Source organism: Macaca mulatta, chromosome 8 (assembly GCF_049350105.2).
Source record: "Macaca mulatta isolate MMU2019108-1 chromosome 8, T2T-MMU8v2.0, whole genome shotgun sequence".
Lineage (NCBI taxonomy): Eukaryota > Metazoa > Chordata > Mammalia > Primates > Cercopithecidae > Macaca > Macaca mulatta.
Genome location: NC_133413.1, coordinates 19,095,059 through 19,122,019, shown reverse-complemented (window position 1 = coordinate 19,122,019; position 26,961 = coordinate 19,095,059). Strand labels below are relative to the sequence as shown.

The following is a 26,961-nucleotide window of genomic DNA, read 5'->3' as shown; positions in this document are numbered from 1 at the left end:
CAGTCACTGCTCCCAACTCAAATGCGCATTTTGGGACACATTGTATTTTTTTTTTTAATTGATTCCTCTTTGGTTTAACACAGTTTGCCACCATCCCTTTCTATTTTGCCCTAGCCTGTTTCATTCATTTCTGTTAATTACCTGGATCCAGGGAACTGGGACCAAATTACTGAGAGACTCTGTGAGGTCAAGGAAGCCTCACTAATGTGCACAGGTGTTTTTACTCCCAATAAGGGCTGAGCATATACCCTTGTAGAGAAGAACTAAGACTATTACATGTCATTGATATTTACATGCTATTTGCAGTTGAAATTTGCCCAGATTATTTTTAAATCCATGCCATTATACACATGAATACAGAAGATAACTGATCCTCAGAATAAACAGAACTTGACTGCCACTTTTTTAGAGGTAGAAACATTGAGTGGGATGGCAGGGTTTTGACAATATGTGCTCTGGTGTAAACTACTCACCTATAACTTAATCTGAGAATGAATGAAACTTTCCCTCTTAGAGCTGCTATAAGTGGGACAAAAAGTCAATTTTGCTTGGTCCAATGTCCTTGCCCTGCTTCTTAGATTCCACAGTCATTTCTTAGGCTAGCTTCACTATCATTTGATTCAGCCAAAAATGATGTCTGATAAAAATGATCAATTAAGGCCTCATCTCAGCAGATTCTACTAGTTCAAATTTATGAATCACAACTACCTCAAATCTTAGAATCGTAACAGTAATCAGCATAAAGGCACTGGAGATCCTGTGATAAGTTTCACCGAAATGAGAAAGACAAAATCTTCTCTTTTAAAATAAATGGAACTTTTTCTATCTTTTAAAATCATAGAAACATAACCAGGCAGGTTTTAAACCTTTTGTGTGAATGGAGGTAAAGTGGATGATTTTGTGTTTTGTTTCAGTTTAGAGCAAACTTGTAATTATAATTAGTATCCCTAAGGATGACTACTAAAAAAAAAAAAGAAAAAAAAACAGAAAATAACATGTATTGATGAGGATATGGAGAAACTGGAATCCTTGTGTCCGCAGTACTGTAAAACAGCCACTGCTGTGGGGAACAATATGGCAGCTCCTCAAAAAATTAAAAACAGAATTAGCATATGATCTGGCAATTCTACTACTGGCTACATGATCAAAAAAATCTGAAATCAGGGTCTTGAAGAGGTATTTGCACACTCACGTTCACCGTAGCATCGTTCATGACAGCAATTACAAAAGGCATTCTACAAAAAGGTGAAAGCAACGCAAGTGTCTATCATGGATAAATGGATTAATAAAATGTGCTTTATACATACAACGGACTATTATTCAGCCTTAAAATGGATGGAAATTCTGACACATGCTGCAACACGGATGAACCTTGAGGACATCATGCTCAGTGAAATAATCCAGCCACAAAAAGGCAAAACACTGTCTGATTCCACATGTATAAGGTTACTAGAGCAGTCAAATTCATAGAGACAGAAAGTAGAATGGTGGTTGCCCAGGGCTGAAGGAAAGGGGAAACGGGAAACTGATTAAAGGGTACAGAGTTTCAGTTTCGCAAGATTAAAAAGTTCTAGAAATCTGTTGCACAACGATGTGAATGTACTTAATGCTACTGAACCCTTAAAAATGGCTAAGATGGTAAATTTTGTGTTATGTCTACTAACTGTGATTTTAAAAATACGGGGAAAAAACCCACCATGAAGGATAAGAAAGGTTATATATTTTTTACCCCACTCCACTTGGGGTTCTATGTGTTTGTTTGTTTTGGGATGGAGTCTCACTCTGTCACCTAGGCTGGAGTGCAGTAGCATGATCTCGGCTCACTGCAGTCTCCACCTCCCTGGTTCAAGCAATTCTCCTGCCTCAGCCTCCCAAGTAGCTGGCATTACAAGCACGCGCCACCATGCCCAGCTAATTTTTGTATTTTTAGTAGAGATAGGGTTTCACCATGGTTGTCAAGCTGGCCTTGAACTCCTGACCTCAGGTGATCCACCCTCCTTGACCTCCCAAAGTGCTGGGATTACAGGGGTGAGCTGTGCCTGGCGTAGGGTTCTGTTTTAATGTTGGATTTCGGCCTGTGTGTCTCCAGGGCCTTGAAAAAAAGCCGTATCTTTTGTTACTCCACGTAGACAGACAAACACTAATAAGCGTGACGTAGAATATATGTTCTAAGATCTCACAGGACACGCATGCCCTTTTTGTATATGTCTCTACCTAAGTACAAAGAGAAGTTCTGCACTGCAGAAGCATTCCATAGCACTGAACAACTACGTCTTTAAAGGAGGAAGAAGCAAAGTTTAGAATTTATCTTCATGCAAGTACGCCAAAGATTTCCAAAGGAGATTATTTTCTGAAAGAATGACAGATTACGTTGTGAAATCACCAGCATCATAGTATCAGTGTGTTAGGAGGTGGGTGTAGAAAGAACATAAACTTTGGTGGCCAGCCCTAGCTTGGGTTCCAACCCTCTAAATTTTAACTTTCAGAGTCTAAATTTTAAATGGAAATTTTTTTCAAGTGGGAAGGTTTTTGTTTAGAATTGTAAAGCCCCCAGTTTATTACCTTCTAACAGTAATTATAAAATGATCATTATCCTTGAAAAATCTCACCTTCAGTTATTTCTGCCAGTAGCTTTTTTATACTCAATATTTTAATGTATAATGTTTAATGGTTTAGCGACACATTATATCACTTGAATAAGAACTGAACTCACTGAATTCTATCTATTCTGTGAATAATTTGTACAACAAATGTAATAACAGGATGTCAAAAAGCAGTAACTGTATTAGTCTAATTCAAATCACGCACTGAGCCCTCCCTAGCTCTATTTAAAAACTTGTAAAACAATGACTACAACCAGTGACTGAGAAAGAGGCAAGGCCTTAGGGTTCTTCTGATTCCCTAACAACTCCTACCTCTTCCTAGGCACTGAAATAAAAGTGTTGGAAACATCAACACTGCAGGACTAGGGATGAAGAAGTTAAGAAGAAAATGCTTAACTGTTTTCTACAGATTTTTTTTTTTAATTTTACTTTAAGTTCCGGGATAGAAGTGGAGAATGTGCAGGTTTGTTACGTAGGTATACGTATGCAATAGTGGTTTGCCGCACCTATCAACCCGTCATCTAGGTTTTAAGCTCCGCATGCATTAGCTGTTTGTCCTAATGCTCTCCCTCCCATCACCCCCAACTCCTCAACTGGCCCCAGTGTGTGTTGTTCCCCTCTAGGTGTCCATGTGTTCTCACTGTTCAACTCCGACTTATGAGTGAGAACATGGAGTGTTTGGTTTTCTGTTCCTGTGTTAGTTTGTTGAGGATAATGGCTTCCAGCTTCATCCACATCCCTGCAAAGGACATGATCTCATTCCTTTTTATGGCTGAATAGTATTCCACGGTGTACATGTGCCACGCTTTCTTTACCCAGTCTCTCACTGATGAGCATTTGGGTTGGTTCCACGTCTTTGCTATTGTAAACAGTGCTGCAACACACATACGTGTGGATGCGTTTTCATGGTAGAATGATTTCTTTTCCTTTGGGTATATACCCCATGATGCGACTGCTGGGCCAAATGATATTTCCGGTTCTAGATCCTTGAGGAATCACCACACTGTCTTCCATCAAAAAGAGGGCAAAGGATATGAACAGACACTTATCAAAGGAAAACATTCATGCAACCAACATATGAAAAAAAGCTCAACATCACTGATCATTAGAGAAATGCAAATCAAAACCACAGTGAGATACCATCGCACACCAGTCAGAATGGTGACTATTAAAAAGTCAAGAAACAACAGATGCTGACAAAGCTGTGGAGAAATAGGAACACTTTTACACTATTGGTGGGAATGTAAATTAGTTCAGCCAATGTGGGTGACAGTGTGCTGATTCTACAGCTGTTTTTCCTAGTTATAGTCTCAACATTTTACTGTTTTTAAATACGGAAGTACTGTCATTTATGTTACCAGTTAGGCAATTTTGACTTTTCTGCAGATACTTCCGTACACATAAAAAGGCCAGTTCACTCTTTTATTATTTATTTATTTATTTATTTATTTATTTATTTATTTATTTATTTTGAGACAGAGTCTTGCTCTGTCACCCAGGCTGGAGTGCAGCGGCGCTATCTTGGCTCGCTGCAACCTCCGCCTCCCAGGTTCAAGCGACGCTCCTGCCTCAGCCCTCCAAGTAGCTGGGATTATAGTCACCTGCTATCATGCCCGGCTAATTTTCGTATGTTTAGCAGAGACGTGGTTTCACCATGTTGTTCAGGTTGGTCTCGAACTTCTGATCTCAACTGATCCACCTGCCTTGGCCTCCAAAGTGCTGGGATTACAGGCATGAGCCACTACACCGGGCCTCAATTCACTCTTACATACATAAGGCACACACCAGTGAGAAATAGGTAGATACAGTTCTGCTTGAAATGAAACACATAGGCTTATTCCGAGCCCAGAATCTTATGATTTACTAAATCTATTCATACTGCATATCATGTTTTTAGAGACGTGGAAGATTCCATTCAGCAAATAATTTCAGTAGATGTTTTAGAGAAATGAACACTAGAAAAAAATTACTTTTCTCTACCATAAAACACTGTTCTGCATACTTCACTTTGTTGGAGGTGAAAAGAAAAAAAAAATTATTGCATTCTTGTTTCTCTCTTTATTGTACTTAAAAAGTTGCCGGGCGTGGTAGCTCACACCTGTATTCCCAGCACTTTGGGAGGCCAACGCGGGTGGACCACTTGAGGTCAGGAGTTCAGGACGACCCTGGCTATCATGGCGAAACCCTGTCTTTACTAAAAATACAAAAATTAGCCAGGTCTGGTGGTGGGCACCTGTAATTAATCCCAGCTACTTGGGAGGGTGAGGCAGAAGAATCCCTTGAACCAGGGAGGCAGGGGTTGCAATGAGCCAAGATCGTACCACTGCACTCCAATGGGCGACAGAGCGAGACTCTGTCTCAAAAGAATAATGATAATAATAAAAGGGAAATTAAACTTAGTTCACTAAAATGAGCACTTCTCTTCCAATTCTTGAAAATAGCCTGAATTCTGATTCACACATAAAACGTTAGATTTCAGATTTTATAGTTCAACTTTACTGATTTCTCTGGTCCAATATGCAATGAATTAAAATGACATGATGACGTAAAGGCCCATTCTTTAAACAGATGACTCGAACTTTCAATTACCGTTGGTACCAACAACTACAGCTGGTGTCTACAGCCCCCACTCCCAGAGCTGCCTCCACTTTAGTGATATCATTCGCCTGCCTTATAAACCAGCATCTCCATCATCACCAACACACACCACAGGAGCTCGCCACCAAAAGGTGGCACCGACCAATCAACTGAAAGTCAAAAAAATAAAAATAAAAATTTCAATTCCACTAAATACTTTCAAAACTGAGAGAAATAATGTGGGTCCCTCAGGGTTTTTAAAATCCTTATAAAAATTAATATATTAATATACTACCATTACCAGTGGTTCAATGAGATAAATTGGGCTTTCAGTTTTCAGTCACCTGACTAAATTATCATTTTTACTATTTGTTTATTTTTATTTTTATTTTTTTTGAGACAGAGTCTTGCTCTGTCTCTCAGGCTGGAGTGCAGTGGTGCAATCTCACCTCACTGCAACCTCCGCCTCCTGGGTTCAAGTGATTCTCCTACTGCAGCCTCCTGAGCAGCTGGGATTACAGGCGCCCGCCACCACACCCAGCTGATTTTTGTATTTTTATTAGAGATGTAGTTTTGCCATGTTGGCCAGGCTGGTCTTGAACTCCTGATCTCAGGTGATCTGCCTGCCTTGGCCTCCCAAAGTGCTGGGATTACAGGCATGAGCCACTGCGCCTGGCCCAATTTATCCTTTTTAAAAGTAGACAGGACATCCAACAATACCTAGAGTTAGCAATGTAGGAAGAATACAAAAATATTTTACATAATTTACAAGAGTAACAATAAGGTTGTATGTCCTTCACATTTCTCTTATACTTTGTAGCAAAAAAGACCAGAATAATGTAAATATGTTATTCATTATTCAAAAAGTACATGTGATCCATTTCAGTACAGATGAAATGCACTATCAACAGAAATGTTCTGCCAAGTCTGCTCTTTTTTTGTTTGGTTCACCGAACTAAGTGCAAACCATCTGTTACCTATGATAATTAGAAAAAGTAAAAAATTCAAAGAGCTTTTTATTAAAAAAAAAAAAAAACAATAGCACTCCAAACAGAACTTACTTGTTTAAAAGCACCATTTATGAGGTTCAAACCCTAATGACTTTAAAAGACTTAGAACTCATATTTAAAGTCTTTTTATTTTTAGATTAAGACTATATTTTCCCATTTTCTGGTAAAAGTATGCCATTTAATAAACTTGTTCATACCATAAGAATGTCACTCTACTAAAATATCTTATCCAAATATATTAATTTCCAAGAAATTTTAAAAACTAAAAACTTTCTTTTCCACTCTTCCTTAACACTTACAATTTTCTAAATGCACTTCATTAGCTTCAAATATCTCTTTGAAAAATAATTTAATAGCTTATGAAATCTTTAGGGCATATTTCTATTACATGTTATCACTAAATTAAGAGTTTCTTAAATTTATTCATTTGTATTTTTTCTTTTTTCACTGAGATGTAATAATTGTACATATTTATGGGATACAGGATATTTCAATATGTATATACTATATGTAATGATCAAATCAGGGTAATTTGCATATCCATCACTTCAAATATTTTTCATCTCTCTGCATTGTGGACATTCAAAATCCTTTCTTCAAAAAACTTAAAAAGGCCAGGTACAGTAGCTTATGCCTATAATTCCTGCACTTTGGGAGGTGAAGGTGAGAAGATCGTTTGAGGCCAGGAGTTCAAAACCAACCTATGCAACACAGTGAGATCTCCGTCTCCACACACACAAAAATAATATTAATGCACACACACACACACACACACACACACACATTTAAATCACTTCCAGCTTTTTAATATTATATAATAAATTATAGTTAACCATTAAAATCTAAAAATTTTAAGTTAAAATTGTACTGATTCCCAATTTAAAAATTCCACATAGGCCAGGCATGGTGGCTCATGCCTGTAATCCCAGCACTTTGGGAGGCCAAGGCAGGTACATCACAAGGTCAGGGGATCGAGACCATCCTGGCCAACACAGTAAAACCCAGTCTCTACTAAAATATAAAAAAAACTAGCCAGGCGCGGTGGTACGCGACTACAGGAGGCTGACGCAGGGGAATCGCTTGAACCCGGGAGGCAGAGGTTGCAGTGAGCCAAGATTGCGCCGTTGCACTCCAGCCTGGTGACACAGTGACAGTCTGCCTCAAAAAAAAAAAAAAAATTCCACAAATAAGTAGTGCATTCTAGTAATTATTATTTGTTTTCACAAAACATAATGGTCTGATTTTTCAACATGCTTGGACTCTAGTCTTCACTCTACCCCCAGCTGTCTAACCTCACATGAGCTGAGATTGCGCCACTGCACTCCAGCCAGGTGACAAAGCAAGAGTCTGTCTCAAAAAAAAAAAAAAAATTCCACATAAGTAGTGTATTCTAGTAATTATTATTTGTTTTCACAAAAACAGAATGGTCTGATTTTTCAATATGCTAGGACTCTATTCTTCGCTCTATCCCTAGCTGTCTAACCTCAGATGAGTTACACCTCTCAAGACCTCAGTCTCTTAACCTATAAAAAGAGCGCTCTAAAATGTCATTCTGAGGCACTTACTTCTCTTCCGTATTTGTCTAGCACTGCGCCAGAAACTTGATAACTGTCCACAGCGAAGGAGGCTAGAGAGGAACATGTCCGAAGCCTCTGAAATTTCATATAGGACAGTTTTAAATGTACTGTGAAGTTTAGGCTTTAAAACACAAAATCAACTACCACAACAGTGTCTCATCATTTTTATAGTGATATAAGCAAACAAATTTCCAGGACACAAAGCGTTACTCATGTTATCAATCCTCTTTAAAGAAAACAGTGATTTTAGTTATAAAAATGAAATTCTGCTAAGTTTCAAGAGAGTTTAAAGCAGGCACCAGCCCAGCACTTGTTTTCACAGCTCTACTACTACAAATTTTATCAACACCCACTATTGTCTCTGAATGGCATGTAAAAGCGCTCTGTGCCATGCTCTTGATGAATTGTACAGACACAAGTCCTACTCCACCTACACAACCACTATGCCACAAATGCAATGCCTTTAAAAGAGGGCTCTCTTTTGCAATAAAACATTACAAATCCTAGCTACAAGTAAAGCAAATGTTGCAAGAGATAATTTCAGTAGCTAAATCAGCATTAAAATTCCTCACTTCGTCTCACTACTACTCATTAAGCATGTTATTGAACAAACATAACTATAAAAGGAAAAGCTAAGGGTTATTTTACATTATAAAAACGGATAAGGCCCTGCAAGGATGCTTCCATTGATCTTTAGTATGATTCAGTTCTATTCAACTGTGAGTTTACTAAATCTCAGAGATTTCTACAAGAACATCCATATCAGACTGACATTGAGCTGGCAAGATTAGATTTCAAACATCACACTAAAGATGCTCCAATTTTAGATAAGAAAAGAGGGCATTGACTATTCTTATCCATTTTTTTTTTTTCCTGTTTATGTCATACATTTACAAATACTCAATTTAAATGATCTCAGCAAAAACTCAAGCAAATTTGTTTCTGGCCCATAGGAAGACATTGAAATCTATGAAACTAAGAATTTGGAGGAAAAAAAGATGGTGAGGCTGGAGATCACTGAAGTCAAGTATATCCTTGAGGCCAGGGAACGGCATCCACTAGTGAGAACGGTCATTGCTGTGTTACTGTCACAGCTCTGCGACTCACAGAGTGCCCCCGACTGCCGCATCTACTTCTGAGCCAGTTCTCAGCACCAACTTGGAGGTCATAAGCAGTCTTCTTCAGCAAGAGGAAAGGACGCATGACCAAGAAGGCCCCATCCTGCCCACAGGATTCTCTCTTAAGATATTTCTCCGAGAAGTTGAAATGGTTTCTGCGTTCCAGGGTTCTTATCTTGGGTTTCTGAAACCCTGGTAGCCCACTGGTTGGAATGCAGGAAGTCTTGACCTTCCAGAAATCTTACACAAAATTGCCGGAGGGAGGAGGCACAGTTTACATACAGATGTGCATTCTTTTTTACAGGGAAGTGAACTGGATGGGATCAGGGGGTACATGCTTCCATCACTTAATATCCTTAACTCCCCTAAAACATCAAGGGAGTCACTGCTGTACAAAACAGCTGCTATGATCTTAAGAGTTATTCTTTCCCCCAGAGGCATGAATGTAAACAGAATGGCCAACATATCGGAGTAAAGGAGGAGGAGCTCCTTCTCTGTGTATCAGGGAACTATGGGAATCATTCATTCAAATGCCTTTCATTAGAAAAAACCGTAAACGTCACCCAATCTTTTCTTTTTCTTTACCTGAATTTCTTTAGTTCTCCTGTTTGAGTCACTTATTCAATCTTTTAAGAGTTGCAGTTAAATTTCAGAGACTGCTCAAACAGTACGGCCCTCAAGTTGTAAATATTAATACAATACTACTTAAAAAGAGTATGACCTTTAACTTCTCCAAATTTGTTAATAAAAGGTGGTAATATAGATGAAAACCAGAGAGAAGACAACATGGTAGAAGAGTAACTGTGAACATATATGGGTTCTCTAAGGAATGCATACAGAAATACAATCGATAAACTTGATAGAATTAATTGTTACTCTGGTCATTCAACATGACCTCAATTTTATCCCATAATAAGAACCACTGGCAATTCTATCACGTTTGTGCTCTGCCAATTAGAATTACATAAACATTTAAAAATATCACTGCAATTCAAGACTTTAAAATGTGAAATAATTTAAAGAGCAACTAATTCAAAGGTAGGGGCTTCAATCCCTTAGAAACTGAACTCTGTACGAAACTGACCAGTGGTCCAGGAGAGCCACAAGATCTCATTTACCACCTGCCTCAATCTCACCGAGCACCTGGCACATTCTCACAGGGCACACAGCCGATGCTCGATACTTACTCCACACTGAGACTCACTAAACACTCAACAGTCCCCTTTCGTTTCAAGATGATCAATAAACTGAATTCTTAGTAGTTTGTTATTCTTCTATCAATGCCTTCAAGAAAGTCCAGATCAATGCAAAATGCCAGGCCTCTGAGTTGAAATCGAAACCTCACTTCGCTTGGTAAATCACAGCCAATGTGATTTCACTTTCTTGCCATAGGCTGCCGTGGAACAAAGGTAAATTCCTCATGTGGCCAAAATACACCTGAGTGTTTCTGAGGCCTAAGGATGGAGGGTCAAAGCTCACCCCAGGCTCCTTCTAGGTCTCCCCAGAACCCAAGAGCAAAGATGTCTCCCAAACAATTGCTTAAATCACAACTGAATGAAAAAAACCACTTAAAACTTGCTGGTGAATTCAAATATAAATATAAAATTGGATTGTTTCATATGATCATTAAAGCAAATAGAAAGTCCATCCAGAGTAGCCTAAAGTTTTGAGCTCAGGCTTTTCCCACAGGAATTCATACCCACATTGATACAAATTATCACAAAGAGTTTCCATTTGAATTTTTATCAGGACAAGTACCTTGGAAAGTTGCAAATATTCTGTGAACTATGAGCGTCATGTATGAATAATAAGTACCCTTTGCTAGAACAGACAAGGAACATCGTGGGAGTGAATATAAAGTAAATTTCAGGAAGGAAAAAAGGCACGATCCAAAGAAACAGCCACCCTTCTGAAGGGGAAAATTTCTTTCAATAAAGGTGTTTTTTGTCGGGCGCGGTGGCTCACGCCTGTAATCCCAGCACTTTGGGAGGCCGAGGCAGGCAGATCACGAAGTCAGGAGATCAGAATCATCCTGGCTAACACGGTGAAACCCCGTCCCTACTAAAAACACAAAAAATTAGCCGGGTTGCGGGCGCCTGTAGTCCCAACTACTCGGGAGGCTGAGGCAGGAGAATGGCGTGAACCCGGGAGGCGGAGCTTGCAGTGAGCCAAAACTGCGCAACTGCACTCCAGCCTGGGCGACAGAGGGAGACTCTGTCTCAAAAAATAAATAAATAAAAATAAAAATAAAGATGTTTTCTACTTGAAGAAAAACCACAAAGAAGAAATTTGTGAAATTTTTATTTACTAATTGATTTATGGAAAGTTCATTTAAAATTTTATTAACTTATACAACATTTTAAAATAATAATATAATGAACATGCACTCACCACCCAACCCAAGACCTAAAATGAATACTATTTACTGCCCATGTAAGAACCAATCATGATATTCTAGCAGTACGTGGTGAAGAACCATGATTAAAGAATTTGGAGCACCTGAGGTCCACTGAACAAAAACCTTGTGAAGTGATTCCCCTAGAAGAAATGGACTCATTCCAGGATTCCTTTAAATAATCTGCCTGAGTAGACTAAAAAATGTGAATCAATTACTTGTCCAAACCCCCCTCCACCCAACCTCTCAGGAATGAGTATCAAAAATTTTCTAAAGGGTACATTCACAAGAACCAGGAACCTGGAAAGTGAACTAGTGATACCCAACTCCGTACTTCGATGGAAATCTTCCTTGTACAACAGAAGAGCAATATCTTATAGGAATTGAAGTCTCCAGTAAACATTCTTTTAAAGTATTTTTTTCTTCTACTAGGCCAATGGTAGGACACGAAACTCAATGTGTTTCTTCTAACAGAAGAACTCTTCCCTCTCTAATATGGAATAGGCACAAATCTTTCCACTGTCAACATTTTTTTTTAATCAGTCCTTTTTCCATTCCAACGTGCAAGCCAAGATTGAAATCAACACTAACCTGTAAAGGCTCACTGCTTTCCTGCTGGTCTTCAGAGTCTCCTGCTGGGAGAAGCAATGATGGGAGTGGTAACTAAAAGGCTCATGTGATTTCTCCATTCTTTTTTTTTAAGCCTCCACCTCCCAGATTCAAGCGATCCTCCCACCTTAGCCACAGATATACTCCCAACATATATATATACACACACTTGTAGGAAGACTTAGGGAGACTTGATGAAGCCAAAATGGGTTAAAGAAAGAAGAGAATTTTCCCCACAACTGTGGGAAAAACTAGTAAGAATCAACAAGGGACATAAAAATTCTTTGTTGTGTATTGTTCACCAAATATTCCAAAAATGAATATAACACAGTCGGGGCTTTTTTTTTTTAAGCTCCTGTTACAAAGGTCATGGAATGTTCTCGCATCACTCGCCTTCCCAATACTGAATCCCAGATTAGGCTCAGTTCTGCAGAGGGGGGTTAGTACACAGCAGTGCCAGAATGGGTGTGCGGGTGTTACTTTCATTTTTCATCTCATTTTACAAATTTTATATTTTATTTTTTGCAGGAGGATGGGGATACGGCGAAAAATTAAATTCATGACATTTGCAGCACTAGAACGCTCTAGTTTCATGATTCAGTCTTGGATATATAAAGTCCTGTATCAAGAAATTCCAAGATTTTCCACAACACATCACATCCATACACACCCAGAATAACAGGGAGCCACAACTCTGAAGAGAGAGGTTCAAACTAAAAGTCTAAATAAGAACAGCAGAGACGTGACCCACATATTCGAATTCAGCCTTTAAAATAGCCTCATTAACTCAAATCTTTTCTTAAGTCAATACTAATTATACTCACCAGTGAGGTCAACATAATGGCAGCAGAGGCCTTTCTCAGAAATATTTAAAGTTTAAGAGTCCACAGGAGGCCGAGTGCAGTTGCTCATGCCTGTAATCCCAGAACTTTGGAAAGCCGAGGCGGCCGGATCACTTGAGGCCAGGAGATCGAAACCAACCTGGGCAACATGGCGAAACCCCATCTATACTAAAATCATAAAAATTAGCTGAGCATGGTGGCACACGCCCGTAATCCCAGCTACTAAGGAGGCTGAGGCATGAGAATCGCTTCAACCCACAAGGTGGAGGTTGCCATGAGCAAAGATTGTACCACTGCACTCCAGCCTGGGCGAGAGAACGACAGAACGAGACTGTCTCAAAAAAGAAAAAAAAAAAAAAGAGTCCATAAGAATGTGAAAAGTAACAGTATACTGCTTGTTTCCATAGATTGATATGTAACAGTTTCCATTACTAAGATGGACAAGAAAAATTAATAGGTGACTCATGCTGTGATTACCTTAACTAGCTGGAGCCTGACAAAAATGAACCCCTAATTGGCTGGGGGGTGTGTGTGTGTGTTTGAGACAAACTCTGTCGCCCAGGCTGGAGTGCAGTAGCACAATCTCGGCTCACTGCAACCTCCACCTCCCGGGTTCAAGCGATTCTCCTGCCTCAGCCTCCCGAGTAGCTGGGATTATAGGTGCCTGCCACCACACCTGACTAATTTTTGTATTTTTATTTTTTATTTTACTTTAAGTTTTTGGATACATGTGCAGAACACACAGGTTTGTTACATAGGTATGCATGTGCCATGCTGGTTTGCTGCACCTATTAACCCAATTTTTGTATTTTTAGTAGAGACGAGGTATCACCATGTTGGCGAGGTTGGTCTTGAACTCCTGGCCTCAAGTGATCTGCCCGAATTGGCTGGGTTTTGTCTATGTCATCCACAACATTTCCACAGCCACAAGCACCCCTTCTAAAACAAGAGCTAGAAAGTCAAGTAAAAGGGAAATATAAGAGGAGTGCAGACAAATTTGTTACTACTAGTGAAATAAAAATGTCCAGCACATGTGCTTTTAATGATGCAAGAGTAGCATCACCTTCATGTATTAGAGAGAGCATGTAAATTACTTGCTTTGTGGCACAGACAGTTCTGAAATTGCCTGCTTAGAAGTGGTGGTATTTTTCAATACAGTACAGCAAAATAAAAAACTACTCTTAAAATCCACCAATGGAGTTCCCCAAATGTAAACATAATTAAAGAATCCCTCTAAAACCAGAGTTACACATTGCTTTTTTGATTTTCCAGTGTACAGAGTAGAAACTCAGTTTTCAATGAAGGAATAAATACATTTGAAGACATATAAAACATCTTTTCTCAAACTGTTGAAATCAGTGGCATTCAGTCAACAATAAAGACATACTAAACATGTGTTATGTGACAGATACTGTATTAGGTACTAAAATGAAAAGTTATTAAAACAGAAGACAATGACAAGAACAATTGTTTTCTGTTGTCATTCAAGGCTGTATCTATATAGTTTTGAATATTCAGATTAAAGGTTTAGAAATGAGTTAACAGCTTCCATTTTCAAGCCCATTTAGACAAGTGCTATCACTTAAGAGAAATCTTAGTTAACTAAGTTTTTCAGGATTCAGTTGGATGACAAAGCATTCAAATGATGTACCCAATACTAAACATGTGACTATTTAGAAATATATTCCACTGAAAGTTTTTTGATTTTGTTCTAAATGTTTGGCATCTAGTAGGTAGTCTGTAAGAGTCTTTAAAATCAATGTATTCATATCTACATGTTTGGGAAAATAAAGCAAAAAGCAACATGAAGGTGCTTTCAACATTCTGTTCTGAAAGTTGTTCACCAAAGGGCATCAAAGTAAAACCAGCAGATGGCTCTGAACACACAGAGAGAGAAGCGGGGAGAGAGAATGGAGGGAAGAGGTTGAGAGAAGTGAGGGAGAGAGGGAGGGAGAGAAAGAGAGAGACAGGAAGAGAGAAGGGAGGGAGAGAGGTAGGGAGAAGGAGGGAAGGAGGGAAAGAGGGAAAGAGGGAAAGAGGGGGAATGAGGGAGAGAGAGGGAGAGAGAGAGGGAAAAATAAAACAAGAGAAGACAGAGGCTAGGCTAAATAGAGAAGCTGCCAGAGGACTTCTGGGAAAAAACATTTGAAAAGGAAGGACTGAAAAGAGAAGAAATGGGCACAACGAGGACTCCGGGTCTGGCCATAACAGCCAGGAGAAACGAGGGCTTAAGCCAGGAGGTCTGAAAAGAGAACAGAAGGTAGACCGCCTAGAATGGGGACGAGGTACTTCTACTTTGCAAAGGTGAGTGTGTTTGCAGTGCAAAGCAAGAAACGAGAACTTTAAAATTCTTCAGGCACATGTGTTCAAATGGCAAAGATATATGGGAATACAAGATGAAAAACTCCATTGTAAAATCAGGCTTTTTAAATTGCCACAGCTCCCCTGTCTCCCCGGCTAGCTTCTATTCGCCTTCACAGTCTCCTAAGCCCAGTGACAGGAGAGCTCTGGAATGATTAGAGATTCTGGAATGAAAAGAGCTATGCCCACTGCTTATGAGGCCAAGGATTCTGCAAACTGGATCCCTGCAGATACCACAGCGCTTTACTCTGGTCTCCAAGGCCATGGCACACCCTAAAAGATTAAAATGCCTTAAGGTAAATGACCATTCCCAGATGAAGGCACAGCATGGAAACAAAGTGTGGGCCAAGGGAGGAAACTTCAAAAATCACAATAAAGTGCGATTCAATCCAGAGCGGGCAACTAGCAACTTTGTAGTAAAAGGAGGGGGGAAAAGTCGTGTGTTCTGCAGAGAGATCATTTCATGTGACGCTGCAGTGCAATTAAAAAAAAAAAAGGATTTATTAATTACAAAGCAATCCTAACAAGGTACATAACTAATATATAATATTCACATCCTATACATCTACTAGAGAAAGATTACAAACACAAAATGTTTCACTTTCCGGAGGAGATAATTATTAAGTTTTAAAGACTGGTTCAGGCAAGAATGAAAAGTATCAAGTCAAGGCCACATACATTCTAATTTTATAACCCAGGCGGCCCTGGACAGGATTCAGAGAGCTCTTATTTGAATAAGATCTGACGATATCCCCTCATTAAAAGGATTAGCGCTTCCGCACAAACGTCCAGATAAATCTTATTACTGGTCCAAAATTAGTCACCTAAAGGCTTTAGACAGTTTTGCATAAATATTTACAACTCTGAAGAGGCTGAGTACTTTTTCTCTTGAAATCCAGGCACTATATCCACTTCAAAAGCCACGTATGATTGTGACTTTTGCTGAGCATATTGCTTTTCATCGAGTTGAAGACACAATCTCTCAATACCTTACTCCATAGACTAGATGTAAGCGTCAGAAGCGGATCGAAAGAAAGTTTTCCGGGTGCACAGGTACTCTGGGGTGAGGGGTACGGAGATTCTCTAAGCCTCAAGAACAGCGTTTGATGAAATGGGCTTCATGAAACAGGCTTAAAAATACTGCCCAAGTCAAACGGATTTTAAAAGGCACCTAGTTACTTTAAAATACCCAATACAAACACCAAGATGGGCCATTTTACCAGGTCCCCTGCAGAATGTGAAGGGGCTTCCAGCGCTCCAAGCCGGGTTTCTAATTTAAGCCAAGAACCCCAAGGGAGCGATGGCGACTTCGGGGACCCCGGCAGCGTGCAGGTCCGGGAGGTTCAGCCTACCCACCTGGAGAGGGGTGCGCCGAGCCCCTCTGGAAAGAGTGACTCAAGGGTCCCCGCGAAGTCGCCGTACCAGCCCCTCTCCCAGTTTCAGCAGTCACCGAAGCCCCCGAGCAAAGCCGACTGCACAGGGACCAGACGAGCCGAGGCGCACCCCGGGGCGCAGCCCGGTGGACGAGGGTCCGCGGCTTCAGCCCCAGCCCACGGCCCCGGGACTCCGCGCCGAAAAGTCGCTGGAGTGCGGCCTCCGCGCAGCTGCGCGCAGCTGGACCCGTCCCTGGGCGCCCGCGCCCCGCTTCTTCCCCGCGGCCTCTCGGCGGGGCGGGAGACCTGGCAACTTACTGGGGCTGCGCTGGGGGCCGCGCCGAGAAGGCGGCGGTGGGCTGGCGGCTGGAACGCGTCGGGGGCCCGCGGCTAAGGGAGGCTGGAGCAGCGGCCGCCGCCTCGCTGGTCCCGCGAACAGGAGCGCCCGCCGGCCGCGCTGAGCAGAAGGCGGGTTGGGCACGTGGGCGCCACTCTGTGTAGCCGCCCGGGGCGGGGGCGGGGGCGGGGCGTGGGGCCGGGCGGCGCCGCCTCCTCCAGCCTCCCCCGCGCTCCCGGAACGCGACCCGGAGCCCGCCTCCCGCAGGGCCCCGGCCGCGCTGGCCAATCCCCGGGGTGGGCGGTGTGCGGCTCCGCTGGGTTTGCCTGGAGCCGGGCACTTGTGGGCGGGCGCTGGCCCCGGGCTAGGCCGGCGGGCGCAGGCCGGAGAAGCGGGGCTGCGCGCGAGGACAAAATTCGTCCTCTCCTGGGAGGACCAAACCTCGAGGGCATTTCCGAATCTTCTAAGCAGAGTTCTAAGTGGGGTTTTGGTCCCCGCGTTTACTGTTCATTCTAGACAGATTTTGGAAATAAGAAAATAATAATAAAATACAGTAATAGCAATGATAAATAGAAGCCCAGATGGATGTGCCTTGTCAAATGCAACCTAAACGTTGATAAATAATGTGCAGTTGCTATTTTGGAAGACTCCAGTAGCATGAATAGGTAGTCACGACTGTTTGGGGGTGGGTTTATAGGATATGACGTTATTTCCAGGGGAGCAAGAGCAGAAGTTACACAATCAGGGTTTCTCCTACTGTGCTATTGTTTACTTTAGGAGTCTCTGATAAGATTAAAGTCACAATGTGAAAGCCTGTTAATTTTAATCCAATACGAAGCGAAACACGCACTGAATTGAACAATGTGTGTGTGTCTGTGTGTGTGTGTGGTTTGTCTTTAGAGACAGGGTCTCTGTCGCCCAGGCTGGAGGGCAGTGACACGATCGTGGCTCACTGGAGCCTCGACCTCCTGGGCTCAAGCGATCCTCTCGCCTCAGCCTCCCAAAGTGCTGAGAATTACAGGCTTGAGCCACCACGCCCGGCCTATTACTATTTTTGTTTGACAGAAAGGCCCACCTTACTTTGCTTAGTATTGGGGTAAACGTCCCTTTAACCCACCCACTAGTAATAACTTTAGCAAAGTGCCAGGTTCGTATTGCTGCCTCACAGTACATATACAATTTTAATGTGGTATTCTAAATCATTCTTAACTTCAAGACATATTTCCCCAAGATAATCTAATAAATGGTGTGGGACTTCATTCCAGAAGATAGCACACACACACAAAATCCCAATTATTATCTTCAGAGCTCGTGTACCTCAGGAAGCCATCCACGGACTTCATAAAAAACTGGAAGTGTAGGCCGGGCGTGGTGTCTCACGCCTGTAATCCCAGCACTTTGGGACGCCGAGGCGGGCGGATCACCTGAGGTCAGGAGTTCGAGACCAGTCTGGCCAACACGGTGAAACTCCATCTGTACAAAAAATACAAAAATTACCCGGGCGCGGTGGCGGGCGCCTCTAACCCCAGCTACTTGGGAGGTTGAGGCAGGAGAATCGCTTGAGCCCAGGAGGCAGAGGTTGCAGTGAGTGGAGATAGTGCCACTACCGTCCAGCTTGGGCAACAGAGTGAGATTCCGTTTCAAAAACAAAAACAAATGAACAAAAAACCTGAAAGTTTAAACAGCACTGTGATTACAAAGATATTATGTGATAGACTAAATGTCTTAAGTAATAGAGACTGTCAAAGTAAACTTATTTTTACAGTCAAAAAAATTCCTTATGCAAATTATCATTAATAACATTAAGAGAAATGACGCATGTGGACTTTTAACACCAGATTCCTCCTCAATCCCACAGCTAGGAGGCGTTGTTCAAGGGAGTGATGACTGAAGATACTTTGTCTAATTCCTTTTTTTTTTTAAATTTTTTTTACTGTATCTAATTTCTAAGGGTGAGTAATCTGATCTAAAATTTTTCCACAGGTTTTAAAAAAAATAGAGATTCCTTGGAGCTGCGGTGGCTCAGGCCGGTTGCCCTGGCACTCGGGGAGGCGAGGCTACACGTTTGACGCCAACCTGGTCAACACTGATTGAAAAGTAATAAAAATAAAAAAATAAAAAAAGAGATTCCTATTATTAGACTTAAGCAATTATTTCCCCCACATATTTTTACTTAAAGGCTCTGTGTTTAAATCTGTTTAATTGGTGATTAAGTTACAACACAATGAGTTGGGATAAACAAATTTATTTGACATTTGGAAACTGCCAATTTTGTCAGAATACCAATCTCTGAGTTTACCTAATCTGCCTGCCGGAGCACTTCCAGAAGCAAGAACATGCTGTGTTCATGTGTGTGAATAAGAAAAACAATTTCATCTCTAGGCAAAAAAAGAGCAAGTTCTTTCAAACAACTTTCTAACAAGATTGCTGAATATCTTGACACACTAGTTCTTGACTTAATATATTCCATTTCCTGTTTGAAATTATTGATTAACCCTGAATCCTGCCTCACAAACTTTGGTTATTTCTCACCTTTAAAAATGTGTTTAGATGTGGAAAGAATAGGATATCCACAGATTTAGTATGAGTCTGTAAGACAGACCATGAGACAAGAGAAAATAGAATCGAATTTTTAGAAATGAAATATTTTTTGTTTTTGTTTTTGTTTTTTTTTGAGACGGAGTCTGGCTCTGTCCCCCAGGCTGGAGTGCAGTGGCCGGATCTCAGCTCACTGCAAGCCCCGCCTCCCGGGTTCACGCCATTCTCCTGCCTCAGCCTCCCGAGTAGCTGGGACTACAGGCGCCCGCCACCTCGCCCGGCTAATTTTTTTTGTATTTTAGTAGAGACAGGGTTTCACTGTGTTAGCCAGGATGGTCTCGATCTCCTGAACTCGTGATCCGCCCGTCTCGGCCTCCCAAAGTGCTGGGATTACAGGCTTGAGCCACCGCGCCCGGCCATATTTGAAACAGATTTAGCTATTTTGACTTCATCTTCTTTGGCATTTTCTCTTGCTGCTGCCCAGGGTTGAATTAGCATCTTTTTCCCAGTTGAGTAAAGTTTTCACCCACATTCTACTTTGCCCTTCCTGGTTTACTGCCATCACTTTTCACTTTCACCAGTCAAGTTTCCTCCTTAGGAATGAAGCAGAAAATCCAACTTAGTCATTTTCAGCAGACAGAGTAACCTAGGTTGTCATCTTCCAAAGATTTCACAAACATTTGTGCGTGTCTGAACTCTTAAGGCTTTATGAGATCGTGGGGAATTTTAAGGGACTTCTGTAGCTGAATAAATTCCACACCCTGTACTCCCACACTTGCCAAATACAACCTAAAGTAAATCTCATGTCCACAAATAAGGGATTTACTTCAACTAGCAGGACTGAAGGAATGGATTCCTACCAGTTCTAATTCGTGACTCTATTATCGCCAAGCTATTTTAGTGAAGACAAGCCAAAATCCTCCAATTTTTTTCCAATGGTTGAATACTGGATACTAATGCTTGTGCTGTCACTGAATCAACTCAAAAGGGAAAAAGAGTTGGACCAGAGTCAGAGCACTAGCTGTTTGTTTTTTGAGACGGAGTTTCACTCTGTCGCCAGGCTGGTGTGTAATGGCGCGAACTTGGCTCACTGCAACCTCCGCCTCCCAGGTTCAAGCGGTTCTCCTGCCTCAGCCTCCGGAGTAGCTGAGATTACAGGTGCTAACCACGACGCCCTGCTAATTTTTTTGTATTTTCATAGAGACGTGGTTTTAATCATGTTGGCCAGGCTGGTCTCGAACTCCTGACCTCAGATGGTCTCGCCTGCCTTGACCTCCCAAAGTGTTGGGATTATAGGCCTGAGCCACCGCGCTGACCCAGAGCACTAGTTTTAAGAGATTTCAGGCCACCGCTGTTCTCCACTCCCCTTTCAAAAATGTGTGAAAACCTAGAGGCAGCTTTCCACTGGACACAGTCTGTATCTGCCCATCCCTTAAAGCAAGCAACAAGATATTGAAAAAATGGTTGGAAAAAAATACAGCAAGTCCTGTAAATGACAAGTAATCTTTCAAATTCATCTTTTTCTACTTGTCTTTTAGCCAAGACCAAATCATCATGTTGCAACGATTTTCACTCCTACATTGCTCTTCCTATGAATTTCCCTGCATCCTGTCACTTGGTGTCTTTCTGGAGTTTCTTTATGTTGGCCATTAATCAGGAATGGCCCCGAGCTCCACCCGCTCCGTGCTAGTCTCTGACTCTGTCTGCCAGAAATCCTGCTGGGACTCTTATCTGCTGGAAAAAGTCAGTTTTCTTAATCCAAACATCAGTTAGCCTGTTCCTCTAAGGACTGAAAACCAGGGATTCAGGAGGCAGTTCAGATAATGTAAATCCTCTCTTTTCTTTAACCTTCACGAGGGTCCTAATTGCTCCAGAAATCTCTTCCTAATCATATTCAATGGACCTTTCCGGTTCTCCTGGGCCTCAAACTCGCTCCTGCTTTGTTTCTTTCTTTCTCGAAACCGTCTCCTCCTTGGCTTCCACGATCTCTTGCTTTTCCTCTTACTATCCTGACAACTTTTTGTCTTGCTTGCTAACTAAGGCACTCTTAAGATTAAATTATTGAATCTTTTTTATCTCCATTAATTTTCACAATCTAGGTTGTTATGCTTTCTTTTTTTTTTTTTTTTTTTTTTTTGAGGCGGAGTCTCATTTTGTCGCCCAGGCTGGAGCACAGTGGTGCAATCTCGGTTCACTGCAATCTCCGCCTCCTGGGTTCAAGTGATTCTCCTGCCTCCGCCTCCCAAAGAGCTGGTATTACAGGCGCCTGCCACCACGCTTGGCTAATTTTTTTGTATTTTTAGTAGAGACAGGGTTTCACTGCATTAGCCAGGATGGTCTCAATTTCCTGACCTTGTGATGTGCTTGCCTCGGCCTCCCAAAGTGCTGGGTTTACAGGCGTCAGCCAGAGCACCCAGTCAAGAGAGTAACTTTTACCTCCTTTTCTACAAAAGAAAAAAATTAAGAACCACTAATCATGCTGAGGCAGAGACAGACAGAGATCGATCCACTGCACTCCAGCCTGGGCGAAAGAGAGAGACTCAGCCTCTTAAAAAAAAAAAAGGGTAATCCCCTTTTATCTGCGGGAAGTTGCGGGGGATATGTTCCAAGACCCTCAGTGGATGCCTGAAATCATGGATAGTACTAAACCCTATATATACAATTTTTTTTCTATGCATACGTTCTGTGATAAAGTTTAATTTATAAACTAGACAGATAACAATAAAATAGAATAATTATAACAATATACTGTAATGAAAGTTATGTGAATATGGTGACTCTCTTGAAATACCTGATATTAACAAAAATAACTATGATTTACTGTGGATAACTGAAAACACAGAAAACTAAACCGTGGATAAGGGGCTGGTGCTGTTGTACTCGTGTGAAAATATTACTGTTTAGCACCCTCCAGGGCTTCTCTGTAGCCACATCAGAACGTTAAATTCATTGAACGCAAACAATGACAAGTAAAATTACCCTCTGGCAGGAGGGAAAAGGAGGAAGGACTGTTGGTTTCTTGCTTTTAAAAGAGAAACTTCAGCCAAATTAAATTTAAAGGAGTTTAATGGAACGATGAACAACTCACAAATCAGACAGCCCCCCAGAATCACAGCAGATTTAGAGAGATTTCAGCACAGCCACGTGGTGGAAGAAGATTTATAGACAAAACAACAACAACAACAACAAAAGAAACAGGAAATGATGTACAGAAATCGGAAGGGAGGGACAGAAACAGCTGGATTGGTTACAGGTTGGCATTTGCCTAATTTGAACACCGTTGGAACAGTTGGTTACATTTGATTGGCCAAAACTCACTGACTGGCACATGTGTGGACGGTCAGTTTACACCCCTGCTTATTATAGTTCACAATGTACAGAAAAACCTTTAGGCTGAACTTAAATATGTAAGGAGGCAGCTTTAGGCTAAACTTGGTTAACATTGTCCACCATGACTTTGATGTCTTTGTCTGGCTTAGGCTCACCCAACGCATCCTTTAAAATGCTTTATGAGTTAGTATCATGTCCTAATGTATGAGTGCTTCAGAGAGTACGTTTTTAAAGGTTCCACCTGTTTTATCTTTATGTTTGGATTGGCACTAATTGATGCTCTTCAGCAAATTAAGCAGTCTTTTTTCCCTTTTGTGACCTAGACAAGAAGGCAAAGTGCATTTTAATGATAGGTAGTCTGGTCCACCAGCTTCTTTAACAAGTCGATGCTAGCCCACTCAGTCAGAAGGAGAACGTCTGGGGTTCTTCCTCAATTATACAGAAGAATTGAAACTGCTGGATCTGATGGGGCTTGTCTGCTAGTCTTAACTACCCAATTAAACTACACTGTGCAAGGTAACTGTGCATTTTCTCCAGAATTTTGGAGGAAACTTGCTCTTTTGTGCTTTTACTGGGTGCTATGGTTTGGATATAGTCTGGCCCAGCCAAAACTCATGTTGAAATCTGATCCCTAATATGTAGTGTTGGGAGGTGGTGCTTGATGGGAGATGTTTGGGTCACAGGGCAGAGCAGATTCCTTATGAATAGATGCTCATGCAGGAGTGAGTTCTCACTCTGTGGGAATGGATTAGTTCCTGCGAAAGCAAGAGCAGGATGTTAGAAAGAGTGTGGCTTCCACAGTTGCTCTTGTTTCCTCTCTCACCATGTGATCTCTTTGCATACACCACTCACCTTTCACTTTCCACCACGAAAGGAAGCAATTGAGGCCTTCCCCAGATGCAGCTGTCTAGTTTTGAGCTTTCCAGCCACCAGAATCATAAGCCAAATACCCCTCTTTTCCTGATGAATCACCCAGTCTCAGGTATTCTGTTATAGCAATGCTAAATGGACTAAGATGCCTGGAAATGGGGAGATTGAGCTCTTACAGCCAGGCTAAATCTGAATAAGATCCTGGCCTAACCTGGAGGGCACTTCAGTTCTGCTTAGGTTTTTGTTTTGGTCTTTCCTAAGATTCAATTCTGGACAGGAGATTATAAAATAAAAAGATAGGATTTCATATAAGTGTGTAGTACAATAAAAAACAAATTAATCCTACTGGATGCTAACTTAATGTATGATTTTGAGCAAAAAATTCCTCACTTCCATTTTTTTTGTTTCTTTTTCCTGTGAAGTAGGGACAATAATAGTTAATTTCTACAGAAGATTGTAAGGAGATACACAAGGGAATGAAAACACTGAGCAAGTTAATCACTAAGTTTTTACTCGTACATCCGTTTATACCCTCATCAGTCTAAAATTTGGTTCCAAATACAATTTAAAGTTAAAAATCTAGCTCTTCTCAGGTTACAGGTGTAAATCATATAATGAGGGATTATCTTTATCCATTACATGAAGACAAATAAACTAATGCTTAAAAAAAACTGACATTTTTAAACCAGATTGCTCTATCCAAGGAGTTGTTCAACACTAGTTCCATCTATGAGGCCACCTCTGTGTGTCAACAGCAGTGATTGCCAGAGCGTGACCCGTGAGCGTTAACTGGCAGAAAGGTCTTCAGCATGCTGCTCTTGCTGTTTCCCTTCTGCCCTGCTGACCCTGTGTCTATCTGCTTCCTGGCATACTTGGAGATCAGAGACTACTGGTACAAAAAATAACGAGAAGAAGAAAAATAGGAGAGGGGAGAAACATCATGAAATTATAATGTTTTAATTTTAAATGCTCAATCATGTCACAGCCTATGTAGGTGTCAGAGGTGTTTGAAGCAGAGCAACTTCAGTTTAAATAGGAGCTGGGTAAAATGAAGCTGAGATCTACTGGGCTGCATTCCCAGATGGTTAAGGCATTGTAAGACACAGGATGACATAGGAGGTCAGCACAAGATACAGATCACAAAGACCTTGCTGATAAACAGGTTGCAGTAACGAAGCAGGCCAAAACCTACTAAAAGTAAAATGGTAATGAGAGTGATCTCTGGTTGTCCTCACTGCTACACTCCCTCCAGCACCATGACAGTTTACAAATGCCATGGCAATGACAGGAAGTTACCCTACATGGTCTAAAAAGGGGAGGCATGAATAATCCAACCCTTGTTTAGCGTATAATCAAGAAATAACCATAAAAATGGGTAACCAGCAGCCCTGAGGGCTGCTTTGTCTGTGGAGTACCCATTCTTTTATTCCTTTACTTTCTTGGTAAACTTGCTTTTGCTTTGCACTCTGTGGACTTGCCCTGAATTCTTTCCTGTGAGAGATCCAGGAATCCTCTCTTGAGGTCTGGATCAGGACCCCTTTCCCCTAACATAGGCATGTGATCATTATAAAAATACATAAAAATATGTTCAAATATATTATTAAATGCATCTAAGTATGGGTCTCAGAACAATCCACTGGGTCCCCTGTTTTAATGCAGAGGTTAAAATCTCAGCCTCCTTGCGAGACCTGGCAGGTAATACCAAAGTTTGAATTTAGTTGAGTACCAGACAATAGTGAGGTACTGAGAGAGTGGCTATGGAACTGAGAAAGTATTTGAAATGCAAAACTTGAAAAAAAACAGGCAGACAGGTAATATGCAACGGACGCTGAAAATGTTCAACATCTTCTCTAAAGTTTACCCATATAATCATGTGGTCAATGGAAATCACTTATGAAACTGATTTTTAAAACCTCAAAAGCTGACTTCCTCATTTGTAACAGGCTTTGTAGATATTTAATTTTCTGTAATATTCCAGTAGTGTATTCCCTTTAAGGTACTGTTTTGCTGATTTTTAAAACAAATAGAAAGCTTAGTGTATATTTCAAAAAAACGACAAAAGTGTATTTCCCATGAGAAACTCTACTTGTTTGTGTGGGAAACTATACAAAGGAGTTTATTAGCAATAAGATTGTGCATGATCATCAAAATGGCAAAGTAATCTTTTTTAACTGAGTGCATATTCTAATCCTCCTGTATGATTTACGTGAATAAAATGTTTGAAGTATTGTTGAGGAGGTAATCTTGACTAAATTGAACTTGACAGGAGCCCTTTATCCAGTTCCAATGTGCTTAGACTTTGAGGCGCATATAGAATCGGAGAGAACACTGGTTTAAAATATGACTCAGTGGGTACATTCCAGCAGTACATAAAGTGCCTCGGGGCAACGAAAACTGCATTGAATAAAATTAGCTTCAACATCCATAGTCTAACATTTCTTTTGGGGCTGGGGAGCACTTGAGTTTGATGGACTGGCTCACTTCATTTTGTATCGTGGTGATGATGTCTAAGGAGATAGATAACCATTTGCAAATGCATGTTGTAAATCCAGTTGTGCCAGAATTCCAGAAGGTTCCAGAAGATGTGGGCTACAGGTTGCAATTCACCCTTGAGCTATGGAGAATACAACTTAGACAGCCTTATAAGCAGCCTCATCCAGGATCTAAGACTTAGATGAGCTGATCTACATAGGGAAGATTCTCAAAGAAAAGAAATTTGTCCTTCTAAGTATCCAAATTTAAAATGGCTGTGTGTGTGTGTGTGTGTGTATATATATATGCAAATGTGTTTTAAATGGATTTTAAAGTTTAGTGTACAATTTGAGCCCTCTCAAAGAACATTTTCTTGCATCATTTGCAGAACATTTGCTTGCATCTTTCATTCATGACTATGAGCATGTAAGCAAGTAGACCACTGCTTTGTAGGATGTTATCCCAGCAGTTATTGAAGCGTGTGTGGTGGCTGGGCACTACAACAGTGTTTTTAAAATGGTAACATGCTTTTTAAAGAGAAAACAAAATTTCAAGGACACTGCCTTAGTTTGGGTATTCATAGAGACACTGAAACAAGGATTTGAGTGCAAGAACTTTATTTGGAAGGTGTAAGGGAGCAGGTAACAAAGACAGAGAAGGGAGGGAAGCTCACTCACGAGTAGAAGAGTCTGTTTTCAAGAAAAGCACTGCAAGGACAACTGGAGCTTAACCCTTCTTGAGAACTTTGGAAAACAGTGTGGATCATGTGTCTCGGAGTTAAGTAAGGGTGAGAAAAATGAGATGTTTATACAACAAATTCCATCAGCTTTGGATCAGAGCTTCTTCTGGGAGGTGTTAACTTCTCCAGAACATGGACAAGCGTGCTTTACTGGCCAGAGAAAGTCCCTAGCAAAGGGTCACAGGACATAGTCTTCCCCGCCCTTATAAT

At 41.1% G+C, this 26,961-nt stretch overlaps 1 protein-coding gene across 12 annotated transcripts in view; it reads right to left on the bottom strand.

The window, feature by feature from the left end:
• SLC7A2 (solute carrier family 7 member 2) overlaps window positions 1-16,935 on the bottom strand; it is a 74,579-nt gene extending 57,644 nt beyond the window's left edge. For 2 of the 12 annotated variants that reach the window (XM_015144817.2, XM_077943054.1), the window contains exons 1-2: window positions 16,449-16,935; window positions 11,872-11,915 (exon numbers count right to left, since the gene is read on the bottom strand). The gene's annotated coding sequence lies outside the window, so the exon portion shown is untranslated. The remainder of the gene's footprint in view (window positions 1-11,871; window positions 11,916-16,448) is intronic. The other 10 variants (XM_015144818.2, XM_077943053.1, XM_015144816.3 and 7 more) reach the window with 5 other exon arrangements.
• Window positions 16,936-26,961: the final 10,026 nt, after the last annotated feature.